Source organism: Chelonoidis abingdonii, chromosome 13 (genome assembly GCF_003597395.2).
Source record: "Chelonoidis abingdonii isolate Lonesome George chromosome 13, CheloAbing_2.0, whole genome shotgun sequence".
Classification (NCBI taxonomy): domain Eukaryota; kingdom Metazoa; phylum Chordata; order Testudines; family Testudinidae; genus Chelonoidis; species Chelonoidis abingdonii.
The window spans coordinates 33,143,450-33,168,893 of record NC_133781.1 but is presented as its reverse complement, the minus strand read 5'-3'; the positions used below and the strand labels follow the sequence as shown (position 1 = coordinate 33,168,893).

The window sequence follows — 25,444 nt, the reverse complement described above, 5'->3', positions numbered from 1 at the left end:
ATTTAATTTGAATTCATTAGTACCTACTTAAAAAAAAAAAACCTTGTCACCAAATAGATTTCCATTCAGGTGAACTGTCAGAGTGCCCACTCTCAAGGGAAAGTCACAGTAGAACTATAATTTATCTTGTATGGTATTATTGCATTATATGGGCCTGCTTGGGGTAAGTGGCATATTATCTTACATACAAGTGCTCAAAATATGCCAGCAGATGTCATAGCTTTCCTACTCATTTCTGAACCTTAGAGTTCAGAAAATAAGATGCTAGCATGAAACCTCCAAGCTTAATTACCAGCTTAGATCTGATATCGCTGCCACCAGACAGGAATTTCAGTGCCTGCCTCACTCTGGTCTCCCCAAAACCTTCCCTGGGGGACCCCAAGACTCAGATGCCCTGAGTCTCACAACAAAGGGAAATAACCATTCCCCCCACCTCTCTCCCACCCAGATTTCCTCTCGGGCTTAACCATGAGAGTTACTTGATGCAACCTCTTCACATCACAATTCCAAAGGACGATGTCTCCTCTCTTCACAAGAGACAAACCAAGACAAGAACCAGAAACAGATTCTCTCTCTCTTCCCCGTAGGCTTCTTCCCACCCTGGGAACTAGGGAGAGTTAAACACAGAGGCTGGCTACATTAGACATTTCAAGTGCTGCCCGGCAGCGCTGCGGGACGCTGCCGCGAGGCAGCGCTTTGAAGTGTGAGTGTAGTCAAAGCTGCAGCGCTGGAGAGAGCTCTCCGCGCTGTTGTAAACACATCCCTTACGGTTCGTAGCGTGCAGCCTGGGAGCCGCGTTCCAAGCGCTGCCGCCCTGATTACACTGACACTTTACAGCGCTGCATCTTGCAGCGCTCAGGGGGGTGTTTTTTCACACCCAGTTGCAGCGCTGTAAAGTTCAGTGTAGCCAAGGCCAGAGAGAGCGTCTTCCCCTCCCCCTGACTTTCCTTTCTCCCACCAATTTCCTGGTGGTCAACTAGAAACAAAAACAATATGGTTAAAAAGCAAAAACTTTAATAAAAAGAAAGAAAGAATAGAAAACAGTTCTCTGTAACCTAGATGGTAAGATACAGGGTTTTCAACTTATAGAAAATGAATAAACAAATAGAAAAGGGATAAACAGCCTTACCCAAAAACAATACAATTTAAATTACTTATAGCCAATACACATAAAGACTCCACCAGCCAGATACACAGATGCAAATACAGCAAACAATTTAAAAGACTATACTTTTGCTAACTTGTACTTACAACTGGGAAACGAAGATTAGAAGGACTGGAAATAGACACCTCTCATAGCTGAGAGAGCACAGAACAGGACAAAGACCCAGAAGACCAAAAACACCCCCAAATTCCCTCCCTTAAGCTTTGAAAAATCCGGTTTCCTGATTGGTCCTCTGTCAGGTGTTTGTTTCCTTGTTAACCCTTACAGGTAAAGAAACATTAACCCTTAGCTATCTGTTATGAGCAGATTATCCTGAAGACACAATAACCCTCTTAACATTCAAAGGGATTTGAGAGGTATCTGGCTGGGGATCTTGGTGTGATGGTGGTGTAAGGACTTGCACCCGGGTGGGGTCGTTGGCAGTTGGCTTTTATATGTCCATTCCATTACACTTATAGCATCTTCCAGCTAACGGGTCACTGGGTTGAGGTAAGTTATGGAGACTGGTGAGGTGAGAAGGAGGGTGGTCTGTGGCTTCCCTTGGATTGTAGGTGGAGTTTTGGGTTGCCCTTGGTTGGGGGTTTTATTGTCGGTGTGCCCCCTGGGTTTTCATTCCCCTTTACAGTAGCTTTCTTGCTTTCGGCCACTCTCATCCATTTGGCTCCAATCTCCCCCGCCTCGGAGGTTTTGGGTTTTCCATCTAGGATGTACCGTGTTATGTCCTCAGGAACACATCAAGAACTGCTCCATTGTCATGAGGAGGTGCAGTTCGTCAATGGTTTGAACCTTGGTTCCTGATATCCAGGCGTCATAATGCTTCCAACGTAGTAGGCATGTTTGTGGAATGACCCATCTTTTCCACTTTGGTTTCTGAACCGCCGACGGGCATGATCCGGGTTACCCCATCTGTATCTGGCCTTGGTTTGAAACAGTTTATAATCATTCATTTGGTCCTTTGGCATTTCAGCGCCACGTCTGCTAAGGGTCCACTGAGTGTGACCTAAGCTCTAGCTGTACCGGTCTTCAGCGATGCTGTACCCAATGCACGCCCTTTCAAAATTTTCTAAGAAGGTCTCCGTGTCTCACCTGCCTTGTAGTTGGGAAAATTCTTGTGCTGTGGAAGAAGTATTGGTGAAGGTTAGGATGGCTGGAGCATTTTGCCTAGCCTGCCGCTAACTCCAGTTCATGCTTTCTCTGTTTGTCCTCTCTTCACTTCTTTTTGTTGTTTTTCCATTTCTCGTCGGTAGGCTACATCTTTGGCTGCTTTCTTCTCTTGTAGCTTTCCATCTCTTGTTTGTGTTTTTCCATCTCTCGTTGTGCTGGCCTCGTCTCTGCCATTTGTGTTTTGAGAAGCTCTATTTGTTTGTCCATTGTTTCCAGCTGTGCTGTTCTGGCGTTTCGTGCATTGTGGTTCCTGGTTCTTGTGTTGGGTGCCCTCTGGTGGTTATTGTCTGAACTGCTGGCTCTCGGCTATCTCCTGGGTCTGCCTAACAACTCGTTTTTCTTCTTCTTGGTACTCTTTGATATGTAAAGTAACCAAAACAAAACCCACCTTATTTACCTGTGTGTGTTTGCTGGGTATTTGACTCTCAATGGGAGTGCACTGTTTAACAAAGACCCTTAATGTCTTTAATGGTTCCTTGCTAAAAATGCAAGCCAAGCTGAGCAGAGAGAAACAGAAAAAAAAAAATTTCTCTTGGTCCTTTTAAAACCAAACTTTCTCTCTTCTAAAACCCTTAGCAGAGAAAAAGAAAATAATATCCTACTGGCTTCTGGATTCTACTTCCCACCGCTAGCCACTCATGTAATAAGCCTCTGTCCCAAATCTGGACCTTAGCGTCCAAATCTGGTGCTTAGCATGAAACTCCCCAAGCTATTACCAGCTTGGACCTGATCTCGCTGCCACCATCCAAAATTTCCAGGGTTTTGGCCCTTCTGGTCTCCCCAAACCTTCTCTGGAGAGACCCCAAGACTCAGAGACTCAGTCTCCCACCAAGGGAAAACACCTCCTCCCCTTGTCTCTCTTTATCTCATCCCCAGCTGTCCCTCCATGGTTATCCTGGGCGATACTGTACTTAAACTCCTTGATGCAAAACAGAGAGGGCAATTTACCTTCCCCCTCCTTCTCCCCTGAGGCTATGCATTCAAACTAGTCAAGCTAACACAAAGAGATTTTCCCCCTCCCTTCGTTCCTTAGCCTTAACCAGAGAAAAACCTCAAGCAGATTTTAAAAAGAAAGCTTTATATAAAACAAGAAAGAAACAAACATGACATGATCACTGCATTAAGATGACATAGTACAGGGCTATTGCTTATAAGAAAATATGAATAAACAGTCTGATTTAAAAAGATATCCAGTTTAAACCATTCTAGCAAACTCCACACATGTAAATACAAAACAAAACATAACAGCCTATTACTTTGCTACCTTTGTACTTACAACTGGGGAACTGAAGATGGAAGATTACAGATAGAAAAAGAAAGCTCTTCCCTCTTAGCCGAGAGAAAACAAAGAGAGAACAAAAAACAAACCAGAAGTTCCCTCCTCACTTTGAAAAATCCGGTTTCCTGATAGGTCTCTGGTCAGGTGTTTGGTTCCCTTGTTAACCCCTTTACAGGTAAAAGAAACATTAACCCATTAGCTATCTATTTATGACAGTCCTCTTGTCAGGTGTTTGGTTCCCTTTGTTAACCCTTTACAGGTAAAAGAAACATTTATGACAGTCCTCTTGTCAGGTGTTTGGTTCCCTTTGTTAACCCTTTACAGGTAAAAGAAACATTAACCCTTAGCTATCTGTTTATGACAGCAGATTATCCTGAAGACACAATAACCCTCTTAACATTCAAATGATGACAGAAATTTTGAGTTAAATGTCAGATAAGCTGCAATATATACTATCAGCATCACTGCACTTCACAAAATTCAAGATAACAAAGCAAAAGAGCCAATTAATAAAGAAGAAAGCGTTCAGACGCCTGAATTTAGTATCTTACTAAAACAATACATTGAAACTTTCTAGCCCTAAATAGCTTTCCCATAGGAGTTTGTTTTATATGCATGTCTCAGGGCAAGTTATTCTTTTAAAGGCAGGCATAGGTCCAGCCCATTCTTCCTCCTAATTCTGACTCTTTAAGGACATGCAGTATATCTGTACCCATTTTAGGTGCAGTATATTAGAGAGACGAGCTGGGTGAGGAAACATCTTTCATTGGTCCAGCTTCTGTTGATGCAAGACACAATCTTCTGTTGAGAGAGAGAGAAAAGCTTTTGAACAAAAGTTGGTCCAATAAATGATATTACCTCACTCATCTGGTCTCTTTAGGGACAGGCATTCTGAGACTTGTAGTTGCATGAAAAGTCATATGACAGCAGTCTTTAAAAAAAGCTTCAGGGGGGGTACAGGGCTATCATGCTCTGCTCAGTGTGAGGGAGACCCAGGTAAGAAACCCATTGACGGGAGCTGATGGAGGAGACTCTTGAGGGAATCTATCTGGAAGAAGATTGAGGAAAGGGTTGGGGGAGAGGCTTAGGAGGATGGCAAGCAAGTGCTTCGGAGATAAAGTGAAGCAGGAATTATTTTTTAGGTGGACTGGACAGCAGCTTCATAGAGTCTAACCTAGAGGGTGAGTTGCCAACTGTCATGATTTTATTGAGAGTCATGTGATAGATAGTGTTTTTCTTAAAGCTACGGTTCTGGGAATCGAATGTCAGAATCTCAACTTTTAATTTCAAAGAGTATGTTTATAGCTGTCATAATTGCAGAGAAAAGCTTGAAAACAAAAAAAGCTAACGGCTCAAAACCTAGAAGGCAAATAAGACCCAACATTTCTTTTTTGTTTTCTCTCCCAAATCTCATTATTTTGGGGCCTAATTAATGATTTTTGAAAGCTAGGGATTAGCAATGCTGGCAGACTCTCCTATACACCACACAGAAGAAGTGTGGAAATGCCTCTAGCCATGGTGGGAGAGCTTAAAAAAAGAAAGCCTTAGACCACAGAGAAAGACTGAAGTAGTGTTTCGTCTCCATTTTCCGAGAGTGAAAGACTGGTCAGACCTCCCTTTGGGGGTGGGGCCCTACACTTATTTGGACATGTCACTCAAAAAAATCGCCCACCCACCAAATCACCCTACCACGCAAAGGAAATCTGAAGTGGTGGAGGAATCTGCATGCCAGAGAGGTAAGATACCTATTACTAAGCAATACTTCTGTTCTCTTATGAAATATGAGACAACAGTGATTTCTGATGCATTATGCATTTTGTACTTGGCTCACCGTGCCTTATTCCTGAAAAATGCACTTCAAAACCAGAGTGTGCAAGCCTAGCTATCTTTTTGGCACAGACTTGCTGTCTAGACAGCTGCGTGCTGAATACATCATCATTCTTAGTCTGAAATTAGTATCCTTTCTATGACATTTAGACCAGCACTCTGCTACTTGAACGTTAAATTATTTCTTCCATGTTCCAGAAATAAACCTGGCAGCAATCACCACTGATCTATTTCACAAGTCTGTTCTTTAAGGGAAAGCTAGTACCACACTCCCCCCCACCCCATCCCCTTTTTTGGTGGGTGGGGGGGAATTCAATTGCAACAGATATCTGGTGTTCAGGAAGTTGTGTATCTAGACCCTAAAACCCCTCCCCCCACAATAATCAGTGGGGGCCCAGAACACCAGGCAGGGAGAGCGAGCTCCTCCAGCCTTAGGGCCCCTCCAAAAGCAATGAAATTTAAATTCTAGCACGTGCCTGGCTCCCTAACACTGGGGTACATATAGTCTCTTCACTCCTGTTGACTTTACTGATAATTAATTTTGCACAGCAAGTTAAAATTCATTAACGTATTTAAACTTGTTGGTTTAATACTTTGGCTTAATAAAACCATACACCATTCTGTTTCAGTAAATATATTGCCATTCATTTATTTTGTCGCAAAATTAGGAGATTTGGAATTTGTTCCATTCATCATATAGGTTTCTACCAAACTAGTCTTCTTGAACAAATAGCCAAAGTTGGATTGCATTTCCAGTACATCTGCTAGATAAGTTAGCTTCCCGATTCGAGTGTCTTCAGGACTTTGGTGTGCACGTAGAGTGAAGTAACTGCAGGAAGAAGTATTGTTTCCATCATGACATTTTTACAGGAACTCAAGTTTACAAATGACAGAAAGTAACAGAAGAGACTTTTTCTATCTTTTCTCCCTTCCCCATGTGCTGTAGTATCTAGATATCCAACTTAAAAACAAACAACTTTTCCTACCACAGACAGTTCACTACTACTTCCTGTAGATGTGGTTTCATGTGTGCCTGTGCTGTAAATTCACCAAAGAAACAGTAAAGTTTTTTTAAGGGTAATTCTCCATAAACTGACATCATTTAGTCACTAAAATATCTATCTGCAAAGCCTCACAGGGGCAGATGGATTACTAACTAATCACTGTTAAATGGCAGCACACTTTAACTCTTACTAGAAAAAAATAAAGAACTCTGTCAAAGCATTATTCTGTTTCTGTCTCCAGTTAGTCAAGCTGCTCCAAGGCTAAACAATGGGAGTATGAATAATGGAGTAGATGACTCTCTCTAAAATTAGAATTCCCACTCTCTGTCCAGCAGGACAAGGAACCTTTATTAGAAGCTTCTGTGTGTATAGGCACCGACTCCGTGGGTGCTCCGTGGCTGGAGCACTCACTGGGAAAAATTTTTAGGTGCTGAGCACCCACTGGAAGTCCCCCCCAAATCAGCTCTCCCCACTGCCTCTGCCTGCTGGCTGGCACTGCAGATCAGCTGTTTCATGGCATGCAGGAGACTCTGGGGCAGGGGATGGGGCGGAACTGGTGGAAAGAGGTAGGGCAGGAAGAAGCAGGGTGGGGCTTTGGGGGAAAGGAGTGGAGTGGGAGCAGGGTTTGGGGCAGAGTCAAGGGGTCAAGCACACCTCCCCGCCAGCACTTTAGAGAGTCGGTGCCTGCGTCTGTGTTAAGAAAACGTTTTGCTTTCAATCCAGGGAAACATTGTAAAAGAAGGCATGTAGGAAGAAGCTAGTGACTTCCCTTCAAATACAGTCCACCTGCTAATTGAAGTCTCTGCCAACAGATCAGTGCCTTGCTTTTACACAGTATAACTCCAAATTCATTCCCAAAGCCAGCGGCCAAAACCCTCAAATTTGTGCCCAAAACACTCTGTCAGGCTCTCCCAGTGCACGCAAGAATAAAACATAAGGGCCAAATTCTGTAGTCAGTTACACTGAGACCAGAATTAGACCACAGGATACTTTGCCAGGGATAAGCCCATCAGAGTGAAGCATTCGACATCCATTATGCAAACAAAAGTTACAGTATTGCTGCAACTGATATGTTTAACGTTCCCAGTCCCAAATCAGGAATTCTATGCTTAGCTGAAAGAATACCTGTTCCCTACAGAAATGAGCATCCATCCATGTGTTCACACTTTGTGCCAGCTGCTCACTTACATCAAGACCAGCATGTACCTGTAAACTTATTCTGATCCACAGTTGCACGGGCAGAAGCCCAACTACCAGAACTGTTCATTGCATTCATATTGTAGGTGGAATACAGGTATTCTTACTTCTTTGGTTTTGTTTCACTGTATGAGGGATAAGAATGCTACATAGTGAGTCACAGTGTGTTTTGGTATTTCATTTGTATAAAACCTATGTAGTTTTTTTCCCCCAGCCCTCTATCTAAAAAAACCTCATTGACAGAAATGGAACCAGGCTACCATTCTGGTAAAAATGGCAGCTCAGTAGAGAATGCTGCTGACCCGAGTTGTGCTGCATGAAGGTTCCTAGCGAAAGCAGTCTCTGGAAGCCAGAACCCCCAAATATTTGAATTTGGCATCAAGAAAACACTTCAAAGTCAGTTACTGAAACAAGAGAACAATGTTCTAACATCAAAGGTATCACAGATTGTGAGGGAGATGGACAACTATGACCTTGAAATCCTGGGCATCAGCGAGAACAGATTGACAGGTGGGAATAAGAATGCTTCAAGCAAGAGAAGAAACATCTCATCTATTCAGGTTGTAGTGCCACTTGTAAGTTCAGAGGGAGTAGCACTCATTAAGACAGATTCTGTGGGGGAAAAAATTCACCTAATGCCTCACGTGTCAGATTTCAAACCAAATTCCTAAAGATGTCAAATATACAGGGATATGCTCTGACAGAGGAATACAGTGATGAGGATAAAGATAAGGTCTATAAATGCCTCAAGTGTAATTGAAGGTATTGAGGTAAAACTGAATATGGTTAATGGAAAAATTGTGAAACAAACTGAAATTATTGAAGATGTTTGACAGCATAGTTGGAGTGAATTGGTTTGGGATGGTCACCTACCACAAAAGGAGTTCTGAACGTAATGTTACATCCTATAGTTGTATTATGTAGTATACAAATTGGTTTCAGAGTGGTAGCCATGTTAGTCTGTATCAGCAAAAACAACAAAACTGTTGGAAATCAGCCATCCGGATTATCACTACAAAAGTTTCTTTTTTCCTCCTGCTGCTAAGAGCCCACCTTAACTGATTACTCTTGTTATAGTTTGTATGGCAACACCCATTTTTTCATGTCCTCTATGTGTGTGTAATATATATATCTTCCTACTGTATTTTCCACTCCATGCATCAGATGAAGTGGGTTTTAGCCGATGAAAGCTTATGCTCAAATAAATTTGGTAGTCTCTAAGGTGCCACAGGTGGTACTCATTCTTTTTACAAATTGTTTGTTTGTCAGTTATGCTTTTCACGTGTTTTTGGACCAAAATAGTGTATTTTAGATTGTGAAGCGTTCAAGAGAAAAAGAGAATTGAAATGAACTTGTTCAGCAAATTAGAAGTGTGATGAAAAATTTGTAAATAGGCCCTGAAATGAAATATAACCATAAGTAATATCTTCCTTTGAGGACTGGTGAGCCAATGATGGGAATGATGCCTGAAAGACAAGGGCAACCTAAGGCAGGCCCAGTTGTTGGGAAAGAAAAGAAAAGCAGTGGAATGTAGGCTGTGCTACCAGGAATATGGCCAACAGAGTAAATGCAGCCTAGAGCTATCAATCAAGCTGTCCGCTGTGTAACCTCTGTAAGTCTGCAATAAGCAGAAGGGACTCCTGACTTGAGGTATGCACGTCTCAGGATCCTACTTATGGTTATGATTCATGTGAAAGATAACTGGTTTTAGGTAAATAGTTCTTGGCTGGTTGATTAGGTTAAACTAACAACTGCTCAGGCTCTGTGTTGTTAGGTAAACAAAGTAACCCATCAACAGTTCACATGGCTATGTATTGATTGGTCAATTGCTTTAGCATACACTCTCTCCCAATTTATTGGAGCTAGCTGCTGGTCAGGTTATGCCACCTAACTATGCTAAACAAAGGTCTGGTGTCTGTAAACCCACATCTTTAACAAACAATTTGTTAAATACTTACCTATGTTCCAAGAGTCAATTTCTGTATGGATCAGGAGGTTAGCAGGCAGAACCCGAGGGATTACTACCACCTAGAGCAGAGGTGGGGAACCGCTGGCCCACTGCTTCTTTTCATCTGGCCTGTGGCAAGCCTCCATACCATAGGCTGGACACCCCAGCCTTGGCGCTGCCCCACGGGGTAGCAGCCGCGAGCACCAGCTCGTCCCTGCAGCCCCTACGCGGAGGGGCGATCAGGGAAGCTCTGCACACTGCTCTCGCCCCCAGCACTGGCTCCGCAGCTCCCATTGGCTGGGAACCCATGGTCAATGGCAGCTGTGGGGGCAGCATCTACAGAAGCAGACAATATGCAGAGCTGCCAGATCCCTCCACCTAGGGACCAGAGCTGCTGATCACCTTGGGGAGCACAGCAGAGCCAGGGCAGGCAGGAAGCCTGCCTAAGCCCTGCTGCACTGCCAACTGGGAGCCGCCTGTGGTAAGCACCTCCCAGACAGAGCCTACACCCCGCACCCCCTTCTGCACCCCAACCCCAGCCCAGAATCCCCTCCTGCACCCAAACTCCCTCCTGGAGCCTGCACCTCCACCTCCACCCCAACCTGTCCCAGCCCTGAGCCCTCTCCCAAACCCAAGCTCCCACCTGGAGCTCACACCCCAAACCTCCTCCTGTACTTCAACCCCATTCCAGCCCCACCCCAGAGCCCACACCAGCCAGAGTGACACCCTCTCCTGAACCCCAATCCCCTGCCCCGAGCCCGCTTATGCACCCCAAACACCTTGGCCTCAGACTGGTGCCCCCTCCCACACTGCAAACCCCTTGGTCCCAGCCCAGAGCCTGCACCCCCTCATGAATCCCAACCCCAGCCTAGTGAAAGCAAGTGAGGGTGGGGGACAGCGCGTGTAACGGAATCCCCAGGCGATGCTCTGGAACTGCTCCCCACAAAGCCAGTCAGGACTTTGGGGAGCCTCCTCTCCCATGGAGGAGACTGTCTTCAGGGCAAGAAGCTCACATGGCTTTACCTCCTGGGTCTGACCTTGGAGCATTCAGCATGTGCCCCTCCGTGCGCTTCCCACAGCAAGTCCGCCCAGGCAGGGTCCTGGGGAAGCCACAGGGTCCTGCACCCCTACTCCACAGTCAGATGCTTGTAGATGCAGTGAATGGGACCCCTCAGCCGGGTCCATTCTGGGACCCGGCAAGCCAGACAACCCCGTCTGCACTCACTTCCCATCCCCAGCCAGCCCCAAACTGAAACCCCCTCCAGCCCCTCCTTTCTGGCCTTTGTCTCTTTCCCGGGCTAGGAGGTCACCTGATCTCTTTGTTCACCTTCAGCCATCCCCTTGCAGGGGGGAAGGGCCCCAGCGATTTGTTGCCAGGATACAAAGTATTGGCCATATATGCACACTGGAGACTTAAGAAATGCATAGGGGAAACTGAGTCACCCACATGGTATTCTGAGGAAACATTAAGAATAGTCCCACTTCATCACAGCAACCAATGGTGGGGGGGAGAATGGAGTGAGCAGGGCAGGGCTGCGGTAGATCCTGGGTTGCTCTTAAATTCAAAAAGTTATCTTGGGCATAAAAAGGTTGGATAAAAGCATCCTTCAATAGATAATTTGATTAACCTCAGAAACACCTGCCCCATATCAGTTACAAATGGTTCCTTTCTTGACATCTGGACATTTCCTGAAGCATCACAAGTTTAGAGTTAAAAGGACACACAGTCTGTTATTTAACACCACATGGACACACTATAGAAAACTTTCAGCTTACCAACAACACACTAGGGTCAGCTAAAGTTCAGGATAATAAAGTAAAAGCCTTGTAGGACAATGACATTAATTTATCCCAAATAAAACTCTTTAATGTCGTTTAGCCAGCACTTGTGGCTAACGCAGAAAAGATTCCAAGAGGTTTAGCCAAGAAATCATGAGTGTTTAACATTAAAAAAAAGATTAATATTTACTAACACTGAAGAAAAATGGGACATCCTCAGAGAAAGTGATTCAAGCGGCAACCATCACAGTTAGATATTAAAATAGACAGCAAGAATTGGATAAACCAAGAGATGTGGCATCTCACAGAGGAAAGAAAAGCACTGAAGGGGAAAAGTCCCAAATGCTAAGACCAACTAAATATTGCAAAAAGTAAAAGGAGGAGTACAAGAAAGCAAACAAAACAGTGAAAAAACACAATGAAAAATAAATGCAGATATGTTGAAGACCTAGCAGCTGAAGGTGAAATTGCTGCTGTGATTGGTAAACAACTCCATGGTTTTCTATTGTGTAAAATCCTGTGTGGAAATTTCAAAACATGAAATGGGCCAATAAAAAAAATAAAGATGGAGAAAAGCTTACAACTGAAGTAGAACAGAACAACCGATGAGTGGAGCATTTCAAATAAATCCTGAGACAAGCTCTATCTCACCATCAGAATTCAGTTAAACAGGCAAATTTGGTCAACTTGACATAAACATGGGTCCAACATATATGTCAGGCTGGAGTCAAAAAGCTGAAAAACAACAGAAGTGTTGAGAAATGATAAAAATCACAGCAGCAATGCTAAAAGCACTACACACTAACACCCTAACGAAACTGACAAAGCTGTTCAAGGAAATTTAGGGGGAAAAAGAGAACGCTTGTGGCCAGAGAAAACATGGGATAATTGTCAGAATACCCCAAAACAGTAATCCTAATGACTGTTGAAACTGGAGAGGAGTCTCTGTTGTGGGGAAAGTTTTCTGTAGTGTGGTACTACACAGGATGAAAGAGGCAGTGGAGTCAAAGCTGGGGAAGACCAGGCAGAAGAGATCTGTATAAAATCAGATTTTCATGTTAAGGACCTCATAGAAGGGTGTCTAGAATGGCAAGCTCCCTCTATCATTTTAATTGATTTTCAAAAAGCATCTGACAACCTGCATTAGGCATGCACTGTGGAATATTCTAAAGTCATCAACCTATGTACAGTGACACAAAGTCTACTGCAAAAGTGAACACTCAGACAACAGCATGGTTCAGCTGGACACAGATATAAAACAGGGTTGCATTCTTGCTCTCCTGTTGGTTGGCATTGCCATAGTCTGGCAGATGAAGAAATGTATTAGCAACACAAACACTGGCATAGCATGGGTAGATGGCAAATGTTTAGAAGGCTTAGACTTTGCTAAGTATATCATTCAATTCAATAACACCCGCAAAAAGCTACAAAGCCAGAAACGTGGGCAAAAACAGCAGGCCAAAGCAAGGCTCAAAATCAGTTATGCCAAAATGAACATCCTTGAAACCTAGATGTCAAGCAGCAACATCATACTGAAAGGCAAAAAACTTCAAGAAAGTAGAACAGTTCATTTACCTGGGCAGCACCATAATAGCCAACAGAGATCTCAAGAAAGAAGAGACATCAAGGTTAAGAAAGGCATCCATAGTATTCACTACACTCAATGACATATGGAAATCAAATATATACAGTACCAAAACATAAAAGAATTTTTAATTAAAATATAATCTCAGTGCTAACATATGGCTATGAGAGTTGGAGATCTATTAAAAAGTTAGAAAATGAGATGCCTTTGAAAATATTGCCTTTGAAAGAATCTAGGCATTGAATGGAGAGACTTTACCGCAAAGAGATCCAAGAAATTACCAACCTGCAGCTTGTTTTCATTAGAATTAGAAGGAAGCGTTGGACAAATTGTGGCATGTACTCTGGATGCGAAGACAAACTCCCACCTGAACCTGCAAGTGAAAACCACCTGGTGTAGGGAAACAAAACAGCCAAGAAAAGCCTTAAGAAGGCCCCTTATAAGATGGAGGGGTGCAGAATATTCGCTCTCAAGACCATAGAGTGGATGGAAGCAGCTGCTAATGACAGAGAAGGATGGAAGAGACTTGTTACTGCTCTGTGTGCCAACCGTGACGTAAGAAGGCTGTACTAATAAATAAAATACAGGCCACGTCCTGGAAATAGTTTTATTTCCCTGCTTGCCTGGCTGTTGAGCCAGTGAAACAAACAGCAGCTTGACTGAGCAAAGGTACTACTTGCAAGCAGGCCTGTCACATGTTGCCATCCAGCCCTTCCCTTACCCACTGAAGCCTCCTAGTGAGGACCGCCTGTCTTCAAGCCTGGTCTTCTGCATGTAAAATCAGATCCATGGAATGTCAGAGAAGATCCAATCAAGTAGTGATGCAGGTGATGGTCTGACAGTTGAGCCACCTGCAAGCAGCTACAGACTCTTCCTGGACCACTATATGCACTTCTCCTAACCTGCCCTTTATCAAAGGTGAACACCAGATTATGGCAGAACACTTGAGCAGGGGAGGAAGGGATGATAAGCTCTTCAAAGGGAAAATAAAGGACACTTATGACGCAGTAAGGGAGGATGATGAAGAGAACAGATTGTGTGCGATTATCATGGAGGATAGGTCCATCAATGGCTATTAGCCAGGATGGGTAGGGATGGTGTCCCTAGCCTCTGTTTGCCAGAAGCTAGGAATGGGTGACGGGATGGAGCACTTGATGATTCACCTGTTCATTCCCTCAGAAGCAGCTGGCATTGGCCACTGTCAGAAGATAGGATATAGAGCTAGATGGACCTTTGGTCTGACCAAGAATGACCATTCTTATGTGTGGGTCAGAAAAGTGGGTGTAGCAGGGTGTGAGGAAGTGAAGAAACTGTCCACCAGCGTGGTACAGATTAAGGACAGCCTTTGGGCCCAGCTAGCCCCACTCTATTATACCCGCAGCCAATGTCAGGCCTAGAGGGGGTAGAAAAGGAGAGAGCATGGTCCAGTTCAGAGCTGACTGGTGAAGAGGTAGGAGCTGGCTACTGCCCCATCTGATTGGAAGGCCCACTCGCTTGGCAGCCACCAGGGAGCACATTCCGTCTACCAGCAAAGGGATGCTGTGAAGGAGACCTAGGAATCTCTGGCAAATGAGGTAACTGGATGATCACACCCCACAGATATCATAGTTTGGCTGTACCAAACTTATAGATGACCTGCCTGAAGGAGCCTGGGACAGTGACAGGGTGCCACCTAACATCCATGAGAGGGCACCACAGGAGGCAAGCCACCCCAGCAAATTGGACAATGGGACCATACCCCAAACTGAAAGGACTCTGGTAGGAAGTAGCCCAGGGCAGTGGATTTAGACTCCATGCTTAGAATGCCCCTTGTTCAGGAGTCAATTCCCCCAGGCACCTGGTGGAGTGGTAGGGCCAGGTCTCCCTACCCCCACTGCTTGAGGCACCTTGACCAAGGAAACAAGTGCCCAAAAGTCAAGCGCACGAAACACTAGTCTGCCTGGCCCTCCAAGCACTGTTATACTGGCTTTGGCAATAGGGGAAGGGGTAGAGGGAGAAGTCTCAACTACTCTCTCCTAAGCTGAGCTATCCCCACCACACCTTCTCTCCTTTCAAAATAAAACTGAACAGTTTACAGTAAAAATCAGCATAGAAGAAAATAATCCTTATACCACTCAATTCCTTTTACCTTTTTCTCCCAGTATCAGCCCCTCTCTTCTCTGTAGCTGGATGCCCAACATCTTTAGAAAAGAAACATTTCCTGTGGTCTCACCTTGTATCTCTGATCTCCTCTCTCCTAGATTTTCTATTTGTTTTTTGATCCTGTTACTACTTTTTCCCCTTGCCATACTGTCCCTCTGTTCGTTGCTCCCCTCCTTTTCCCTCTTCCATCCCTAAACTGATCTTCCCCTTGCTCTGTCAAACTCATTCCTTTTTTCTTATTCACTGTCAGTCCTTTGTCTCCCCCTCATGCTCTCTCAACAACAGAGGCTCCCTGCCGCCCAGGTGTTCACTGCTGATGCAGGGACAGCAGCTTCTAGCAGATGGGGGAGATGTGACTGAGCAAGGCTCACTGTTCCCAGAACTGTGCCCCTATGTAGATCTAACTTTGCTGGGAGCAGATGGCTAGCTCAAGGGAAGGTCTGGTTCAATGCGGGAAGAGCAGAGGTAGGGCAATCCTGATGTCTACCTAGGGGCTGCCTACGTTCCCAGCAAACGTGCTATTCATTTGTCTGGACTAACCAGCGAGGGACAGTAGCTCCTTCCAGTTTGCCTGGGTTAGAAAAAGCTGGGCAGAATAATGGATTTTTCTGAAATTTGTAGGAACAATAACTGAAATCAGGGGTAATTCTCATTTCCTGGGGGACACACCCATCATATTAGGCTTCCTTTTGTCTCCCTGTTTCTGGGGGAAGAGGAGTGGCAAAACACAAAATGAATGAGTGTAGCAGTGAGGGACAGGAAGAAAGGGAGAGACGTGAAGAATGGGGAAAGGAGTGAACAGGGAGGAAATAAGGAACAGAAAACAAGTACAGATCTGAGAAAGAACAGTCTGGAGCTGAAGATCAGGAAAAGAGGAAACCCAAAGCACGTGCGCCTGCCGCAGGAGGCCAGGCAGCCTGTAACTGGGTGAGAATGGGCGGAAGCAGGGACGTGCAGTTTCTCCCACTCCAGACTGGAAAAGGTCCCAGTTTTCATTCGCGGGAGCGGGAGACCCGGCTGCCTTCTCCCTCTTGAGCCGTGAGCCCCATCAAACCATTTCCACAGCCGCCGGTTCACGCCGCAGCGTCCCACCTTCCCCGGCCTCCCCTCCCCACCCGCTGGTGCCTGGGATCCGCTGCCGGCCCAGCAGCTTGGCGCAGGGAGCGGAGCGCTGCTGCGGGAGGCTCCATGCCGGGCTCAGGGGCGACATACGCTCGTGCGAGTGCGCTTAGCAAAGGCACATCTGACACTCGAGCGCCCGGCTGCACTGAGACGTGAAGGACGTGACTCAGGCAGATGGGAGCTGTTGCCACCGTAATTACCCCCTTTCATACAAAAACAGGGCTCCTACAATGACCAGAGGATTTACAGTCTCACCACACCGCACAGAGCTAATGTAATTACCAGAGAACCGCTCTCTCTGCTTCCATTATTCACCCCCATTTTATTTCAATATACCCTAAATCTGCCTGTTAAAAAGAATACCAGCCTCTCTTTCCTGTCACCGTCACCACACAAGGAACCAAACTTTCTAATATTATTCATATATGCAACACTAATGGCAAATTAGTACCTATAGGTTAATTAAGATATGTAATGGTTTGTGTATAAACATAACTGTGAAAGGGATACACATACAAATAGCAGTCAGTAGCTATCACATTTGCTTTATTCTATATATGATCCGGTTTGTTTACAATCTATGTTGTACTGCATGCTTAGTATAGAAAGACACTGCTCTACAAATGGGTTGAAATGGAGCATTCAAGGAAGTAGATTTTTCAGCCCAAGAATAAAGTACACTTACAGTAGCTCTATCAAAGTAATAGGGACTCATCATATGGGTTGATATGACACTTCCAGATCTCATATTATGTTATACAACAACAAAAGAACAGCAAAGACGCAGGGGAGCTGGAACAATTTGTATAGTGGGGGTGCTGAGAGCCATTGAACCACACTGGAAACCACTTCAAGCCAAGGGGTGCAGCAGCATCCCTAGTACCAGCACCTATGCCAACAATTGCAGATACATCTGATGCTCCAGAAACTCTGAGTGGCCCTGTCTATGTTAGAAAATGAGCAATCAATCAATCCTCCTCTTGTGTAGTTATGGAGCCTTTGCAGAGTGGCCAAACTAGGTTCACTACCTTATTCAGAAAGCCTTTTCAACTCTATTTGGTCTGGTCTACGCAGGCTGGCTAACCACGTTTGTGTGCTTACAAAGAGGCGCAGTCTTTGAAAACAGGCTAGTTTTCTATTGTAGATGGTCCCTTAGGGTCCAATTTTCATAGGTGCTGATGATGTCCCACAACTTGAACTGAAGTCAAGAGAGCTGCAAATACCCAGAATGTCTAAAAATCAGGCCCTTGGGTTCCATAGGGAAACAGAGCAAAATCAATTTACTCTTCTTTTGCCCCAAAATTATTAAAGTATATAGGCCTAGAGTTCAAAATAAAAGCAATCTTAACTTTAAAGATTACATTTTTCCAAAACTGGCCTAATGATGGATTCACACATAGAGCTATGAGACAGTCTGATCTTAACCCATTGCTAATTCTCCATATTAAATATGAATTGATGTTAGAAGAGAAGTCTAAAAACTATGAGTCCCATCTCTTTAAACTTATAGAGAAAACAGATAATGAGCGGCCTACTAGATGAATACCTTCCATCAGGGACAGTGTGTATTACAAAGGAGATTTACTAGTCTCACCCAAAACGTCCTTTCAACAGTAGTCACAACTCAGTGTTAAGATCTCGATGGTAATTGGTTCCTTGTCTAGTTCTTCCATTGTTGCTAGCACCAGAGGAGCTGTATTGGTGGTAGCAATGGCAGTGAAATGTTAAGGGGAAAAAAAATCTGGTACAGACAAGAACTAAACTAACTGATAGATTGGAGATGAAACATCCTCTATTGGCAGGTTACTCAAATTGTCCATTACAGGAGTTCAAGCACCTTTCTCTAAAGCAGTTGACTTCTGGCTGTAGTCAGAGATGGGGAGGGGAGGCGGGGAATATCAGACTAACTAGGCTTATGTCCATCTCCAAGGAAAGCTGGTCTGATCCAGACCACCAATTCCTATATACCTATGTGTTATGTTTACACTAAAATTTCATCTATTAAAGAACTGCATGCTTTATAATCATAGAATATCAGGGTTAGAAGGGACTTCAGGAGGTCATCTAGTCCAACCCGCTGCTCAAAGCAGGACCAATCCCCAGGCAGATTTTTGCTCCAGATCCCTAACTCCTGCCCTCGCCAAGGATTGAATTCACAACCCTGGGTTTAGCAGACCAATGCTCAAATCACTGAGCTATCCCTCCCGCCTTTAGTAATATTATCCATGTTTAATCATATATAAAATAACCAAAAGAGAATGGGAAGGTTTTATATGCTTCTGCTCTCCAAATTATGTCTTGTCTATTCCCTTAAAAAAAAAAAACAATGAAGGAATAAATATGATGGAACATTAGCTGATTGTTTACAGCAATATGCAGGATGCTGTATGCATGAGAAGTGTTGGCTTACTGTACCCAAAATGAGAAGCTTTGCAATATAATTTTTTTTAAACAGAGCAGTTTTCTGATTTGCGAGTCAGCCTGACACCTTTTATTGCCTGTGTAGCAATATCACATGGTGCACAGATTTTTAAATGTATTTAGATATTGGGCCACTCAGCGTTCCAAAGCCTAAGTCTCAATTCCCAATGGGTACCAAAAGGAAAGCAGATCTTTGATTAGTAGCAGTTGAGTTCAGGACCCCATTGTGGTTCTTGGTGCTATACAAATGCAAAGGAAAGATGGTCCAAACCTGAAAGTTAGGAGACCCAAGTTTAGTATATTAAAGATTGGAAATTGCTTAATAGTATGATGATGGGAGCAGGCATACAATACCTAGGTGGATAAAAGAGATGGTACCTACCCTGAAAATCTTAATCTAAACAGACAAGACAGAAAAAGAATGCATTATTATCCTCAGTTTACAGATGGGGAATGGAAACTGAGATATTAACTTCTCCAAAATCACATTGATCTCTATAGGGGTCATAATTTCCAATTAATTTTCATTAGACCTCTCCCTTTAAAGCAGCCCTCCTCCTACTGATACACTTTTCAAGTCTGCGCAGTCAGCCCCGCAACACAGCATGAATACACCTCTATTCTGACACCTAACTTAATTACTTTCATGTATTTTTAAATGTCACATCTCAATTACTATAACTCACTCTTCAATAGTTTCCCAGAATTATCCAGATCCAAACTCTAATCTATTCAGTCTATAAAGCAGTCTTCTCATCCACACAAACATCCTCAAAGGCTACCACTGATATCCCATCCACAAGCCCCTGCTAACTACCTCTGTGACTTTGTCTCTCCCCCATGTCAACTTGAGTCTTTTTTTCCTGCTAATCCTAGCTTCCTTTCCGCCATGAGAGGTGAATTCTTCACTTCTGCTCTTCTAAACAGTTTGCCAGTTTCTATCATTCCCCTTCTGTCTCTTAACATCCCTCAATCTAATAAAACCCCATGCACCAATGCTATGCTGTCTAGCTGTTGATCATGTTCCACATCAGTACTTACTATCACCAGCCCATTTCCTATGTCTATTTACTTTCACACCATCTTATTGTGACACTTCCACTGGTGTAACTACAGGAATATACATGGAGATACTCATCTGAACAATACAATATTAAACTATATTGAAATCCACCCTACAGAGAGGAACCTGGATGCTGCTTCTTTTGAAGATAGGCAATGCTGATCATTACATCTTCTGGGATACTAATGGGAATTACAGGAAGTACTTCTTTCTAAACACTGAGCATGTTACCACCAAATACGTCCAGCCTACGCTCCTCCAGAAACAAAACTATCTGGAGACCCAAATATAAATCTGGCTCAATATACTCAGAAGTGTTGACGTAAATTTCTTCATATCAACAGAGCTAGAAAGAGCAAGTGTGTCAATTATTTTCTTTAACATTTATAGTTAAAGAAGACCCGTAAGTCCAGATATCACCCTATGAACCCTTAAAGTGTAATTCTGTAAATAAAATGTCACGGATCTCTTAGCTTACTCACTTTCACTAATTTTTATGTCAAATGTGCTTAATGTACAAGTAAGCAGAATTTTTCCCTAATGCCTGTGTTTTTACATCACATCCACCACCACTGTATCTAAATGCCTTACTGTTAGAATCACAAACTCACCTTGGAAACTGATAGTCAATCCATGCCCTTTCTGTCTTTGTTCATAATCAGCTGAAGGCTAACTTATTAGAGATGTCTGCATAGCCCCACTGAAACTCCACTGCCTTCAGTATGTTTGTAAAGGTAGATATTACTGGACCTGAAACTAGAGTTCAGTACAGAATTGTGTTGATCGTATATGAGAAGAACTAGAACTAAAGTACATGTCTAACAGCTATGCTGGCTCTGCAATGCTAAGAGTAATAAATAATATAAAAAAAGTCATAACTTCTTCATAGCAGGGACTGCCTTTATTCTGTGTTTTTTGAAGCACAAAAAAAAAAAAATCAGTGCCAAAAAATAAATACTAATGAAGGCTCAAATCCTGCAAACACTTTTGCACATTTGATTAGTCATATTGAACATCATGGGACTACTCAGGTATAAAGAGTTGTTCGCTTGCATAAGTGCTTGTAGGATCAAAAGCAGATATGACTGAATACGCAGAAAGAGGTCTGTTGAGTAGGACTGTCATTTTACTCAGTCACTTTTCAGCATAGAAGTAAAGCTCTACTTTACAGTGTCACAATTTAAAGTCTATGTGAATTTATGCCTCAAGAATATATGCTTCATTCACAATTTAAGAATGCATAAAACTGATGTGAATCCTTGTCCTAAATTACTACTTCCAACTTAATTACAACACCAATATATTGCACTAACCCATACACACAGACTTCTGGTCCAAACTCTCTTTCAAACTGCTAACTTGCCATTACAAAATAATTGAACTACCACTCCATCAGACACAGACATTGCAAAACTTTAAACAACTCACTATGTAATTGTAAGAGGAACATAAATTAAAAGATATCTGTATTCAGCACTCATGCAGTCAAACTCAATGTCTGTCTGTGTTCCAGTACCCGTGCTAATAATCTTGTCAAATGAGGAAATGGAACTGTTAAAATTTCAGTTTCTTGCTTTTGATTTTTTTAAAAAACAAATAAAATAAATAAGGCAAAACAATAACTCAGTGTGTGAACAGCCAATCCATTTGTTTGCAAGGTCAGTGTAGTAAGAAAGTTGCAAAGCAAATGCCCTGAATCTGTACAAAAAAGGAGAACATATATGGGGGCGGGAGGAGAGAGAGAGAGAGAGAGAGTGTACCTACCTACAGACACATCCTGGCTCAACCAGAAGAGGTTGAAGTTGTCTCACACTGATCACCAAAAAATTAAACACCAATATCAATAGCCACTTTTGAAAATATCAGGGGGTAGCTGTGTTAGTCTGTATCCACAAAAACAACAAGGAGTCTGGTGGCACCTTAAAAACTAACCGCTTTATTTGGGCATGAGCTTTCGTGGGTAAAAAAAACCTCATTTCTGTTAGTCTTTAAGGTGCCACCGGACTCCTTGTTACTTTTGAAAATGTTGGCCTAAGTAGTTAATAGTGTTCATGTGCTGTGCTGAGATAATTTGTCTTCTTTATAAAGGGGAATATTGATAGGGCCCTACTAAATTCTCGGCCATGAAAAACACATCACGGACTGAAATCTGGTCTCTACCCATGAAATCTGGTCTTCCCCCGTGAAATCTGGTCTTTTGTGTGCTTTTACCCTATGCTATACAGATTTCATGGGAGAGACCAGCATTTTTCTCAAACTGGGGGTCCTGACTCAAAAGGGAATTGGGGGGAGGGGGTGTTGCAAGGTTATTCTAGGGGCATCATGGTATTGCCATCCTTACTTCTGCACGGCCTTCAGAACTGGGCAGTCAGAGAGCGTCAGTTGTTGGCCAAGTGCCCAGCTCTGCAGGCAGCAGCACAGAAGTAAGAGTGGCAAAACCATAACATGCCATCTTTACTTCTGCGCTGCTGCCGGCAGTAGCTCTGCCTTCAGAGCTGGGCTCCCAGACAGCAGCTACAGCTGTCCAGCTGCGCAGCTCTGAAGGCAGCTGCTGCCAGCAGCAGTGCAGAAGTAAGAGCAGCAGTACTGTACCCCCCCCTCCAAACACACAATAACCTTGCAACCCCTCTCCCCGCCCCACAACTCCTTTTTGGGTCAGGACCCCTACAATCACAACACTGTGACATTTCACATATAGATATCTAAAATCACAAAACTTTTTATTTTTAAAATCTTATGACCATGAAATTGAGCAAAATGGACCATGAATGTGGTAGGGCCCTACATATTGTGCTTTACTCTGTTTAGTCTTCTATTAAACTTATTTTGCAGATTTTACATTTCATTGATTTTAAGAGGGTTTCAGAATTTAAATCATGCTAAAATAAAATATAAGAACATAAGAATGGCCATACTAGGTCAGACTAATGGTCCATCTAGCCCAGTATCCTGCCTTCCCACAGTGGCCAATGCCAGGGGAGACAGGAGAGATAAAGGGAATTAAGAAGGGATGGTTGGATGGAATAAATCCTCAGCTCCTAGATCAAGGTATAAAACTATCAGAGGCATCACATGAAATGCAGAAAACAGCAAGGAATCGATGGCAAAGGCATTTGAGTATCATATTATACACACCTCCTCAGTACTCGCTGGTGAGGGACATAGTCCTAGCCTCAAAAGGAGAACTCTGGGAATAAACGTTCCCAAGACCTCAGTCTTATCAGCTGCATGGTGAGGTGCTTACATTATAACCACTGAGAAATCCTCGGATTGTTCTACTCTCAGGAATAATGTAAAGAGTTAAAACAAGAAATTAGATAGAAAAGCCTCTTTCTTACCTTGTCCAACCCAAAACGGAACAAATCAACCTCTGAGGCTAATTTTGCATATTAATTGTCTCTGACTCAGACCGATGCATGCTGATATGAAAACGCGCCCTTCCCAGGCGCCGGCAGAACCAGATCGTCGGGAGGAGCGGGAGGATGATCCCAGCTCCAGAAGAGGGAGCCGCAGAGCGCGGGGCCATTGGACACCTGCTGCGCAGGTTGGGCACCGGAACATTTCGTGTCTGTGCCACTGCCAACAGAGACATTCTGTTCCCATCACTCACCGCAGGCGGACACCCAGCTCCCACCCTGTGTCTCTGAGCTCCCCAGGAGGCCCAGACTGTCTCCGCTGAGCGGCTCTACAAAGCACCCGAAGCGCAGAACCTGGACAAAGGACGGAAGAGAGGATGCGCCTCCAGCTGGCGATCGTCCTCCGGCCCCTCCTGCTGCACAAAGGTGCCAGTCTCCCCCGGTTCAGCTCAGATGAGGCTTTTCCTGACAGGCTGGTCGAGTCCTGCCAATTACCAGGCTCCGCTCAGGAGCCTCCGCGCCCCTTCCCGGGCGCAGGTGTCCTGGAGCGCCGAGGGAAAGGGGATGCGCGGTGCGCTCCCAACCCGGACCCCACCGGCCTCCTGACCCAGCCCAGGCTAATCTGGAAACCCCAACCCCTGGGTTCTGGCCTGCGTCGGCCGGGATCTCTGTCCCGGTTCTGGAGCTGCTGATTTCACCTGCGTCTCCACGCGCAGGCTGCAGCGCCAGGATCCCTCCTGGGGAGGCTTCGACCCGCAGGGGGGCTCGGGGAAGCAGCCGCCGCCTGCGCACCGGAGCGGACAGTCAGCATCTCAGCATCCCGCACGGCTGCGCCCGGCTCCCTGGGATTCACATACCTGGGACGAGCCTGCGCCGGACCACTTATGCGGGTCTCAATCCCGGTTCCGAGACCGACCCGACCAGCTGGTTTCGTCTCGGCTTCCGGAGCGATTTAGCGCCTGTTACTCAGCAGTAGCGGGCGGCAGCCGCTAGTTTCCGACCAACGTCAGAGCAGCCGGGTTCGGACTCCTGGCGGGTCCTAACGCCTCCCACCGCCTTGTTAATTCAGAGCAAACCAACCCCGGACCTGGGCTCACCCAGCCCACAGCCAGATTAGCCATAAAGATCATCATAACATCCAGGCCTACAGAATCAAAGCCAACCCGTCCCGGGCCACCTAACCAGAACCATCTGGGCAACAGGATCACTGCCAAAGGTCTGGGTACAAGCAGATCCAGAGCCTTGGGTCTTAATACCCTAAATTCCCATGTAGAAGTCAAAGTCCTAAACTCCTCGGGTTTCAGGGCACTGTCTCCCCCCTCATCCTAACAGTTTCCAAGCTCCAGGGACACACCGCTTTGGGTAGTTGGGGTACAGGACTCCTGAGTTTGCAGACTGGCTCTGACACTAGGGTGACCAGATGTCCTGGTTTCATAGGGACAGTCCTGAGTTTGGTGTCTTTTTCTTATATAGGATCCTATTATCCCCCTCCCCCAGGGGTTAGGACCAAAATACAGGAGCCAGAAATATGGCTTTAAGTCACTTTTACCCCATACACTCTCTTGTTGCACTAAGCATAGCTCAATTAGAACAGAGAATCTGTCTGTTACTTAACTCCTGTCTGTTACTACGTGACAGATACAGATATGGAAACTTCCTGCAATATCCTGTATAAACCTTATTGAATTATGTTTAAGTATTTTAGGAGTTCATTGTATAAAAATACAAATTTTTATGTAGTTTAGTGGGATTGTATGTAACAGGGCCACTCGGGGGGGGCAAGAGGGGCAATTTGCCCAGGCCCCGAGCCCTGAAGGGTCCCCCACACGAGTTTTGTGGGACCCCAGGAGTGGGGTCCTTCACTCACTCAGGGGGCCCCGGAAAACTCTCACGGGGCCCGGGCCCCCAGAGCTGCTTCTGCTCCGGGTCTTCGGCAGCAATTTGGCGACAAGGGCCCCCGCTGCCGAAGACCTCAGCCCCCCTGAATCCTGTGGGTGGCCTTGGTATGTAATGTGTCTGTGGAGGAGACGTGACTAACATAAACCTTGAAGGGTTATGTGCTTCAAAGGATAGCTTGAAACAAACTTAAAAGTTAAGTGGATTTCCCAGGAAATATCTAGGGGGAAGTGTATACAAATATAATTCCATTGGTTATGCAAGAACTCAGCCTTTTGAACCTTTAGCTGGAGGAGAGGACATTTTGTCTGCTGATCACCTGTTACATATTATAGATTAAAGCCCCAAATTGTATAAAGAAGTGATTCACAGATTCATGGGTGTGCTTGTTACAAATTTCTAGCAGCAGAAAAACTCCTTGGTGGGGTTTGAAGGACTGTTTATCTGCTTGATCTCTTGTTGGAGTTCAGGTGATCACATGATTAGCATGTGTGTA

General features: G+C 44.5%; 1 protein-coding gene across 4 annotated transcripts in view; it reads right to left on the bottom strand.

The window, feature by feature from the left end:
- Window positions 1-24,751, bottom strand: part of SLC16A3 (solute carrier family 16 member 3) — a 41,106-nt gene extending 16,355 nt beyond the window's left edge. The window contains exons 1-3 of one of the 4 annotated variants that reach the window (XM_032791744.2): window positions 23,910-24,751; window positions 22,832-22,971; window positions 20,308-20,452 (exon numbers count right to left, since the gene is read on the bottom strand). The gene's annotated coding sequence lies outside the window, so the exon portion shown is untranslated. Of the gene's footprint in view, window positions 1-20,307; window positions 20,453-22,831; window positions 22,972-23,034; window positions 23,788-23,909 lie in introns of those variants that run through there. The other 3 variants (XM_032791746.2, XM_032791743.2, XM_032791745.2) reach the window with 3 other exon arrangements.
- Window positions 24,752-25,444: the final 693 nt, after the last annotated feature.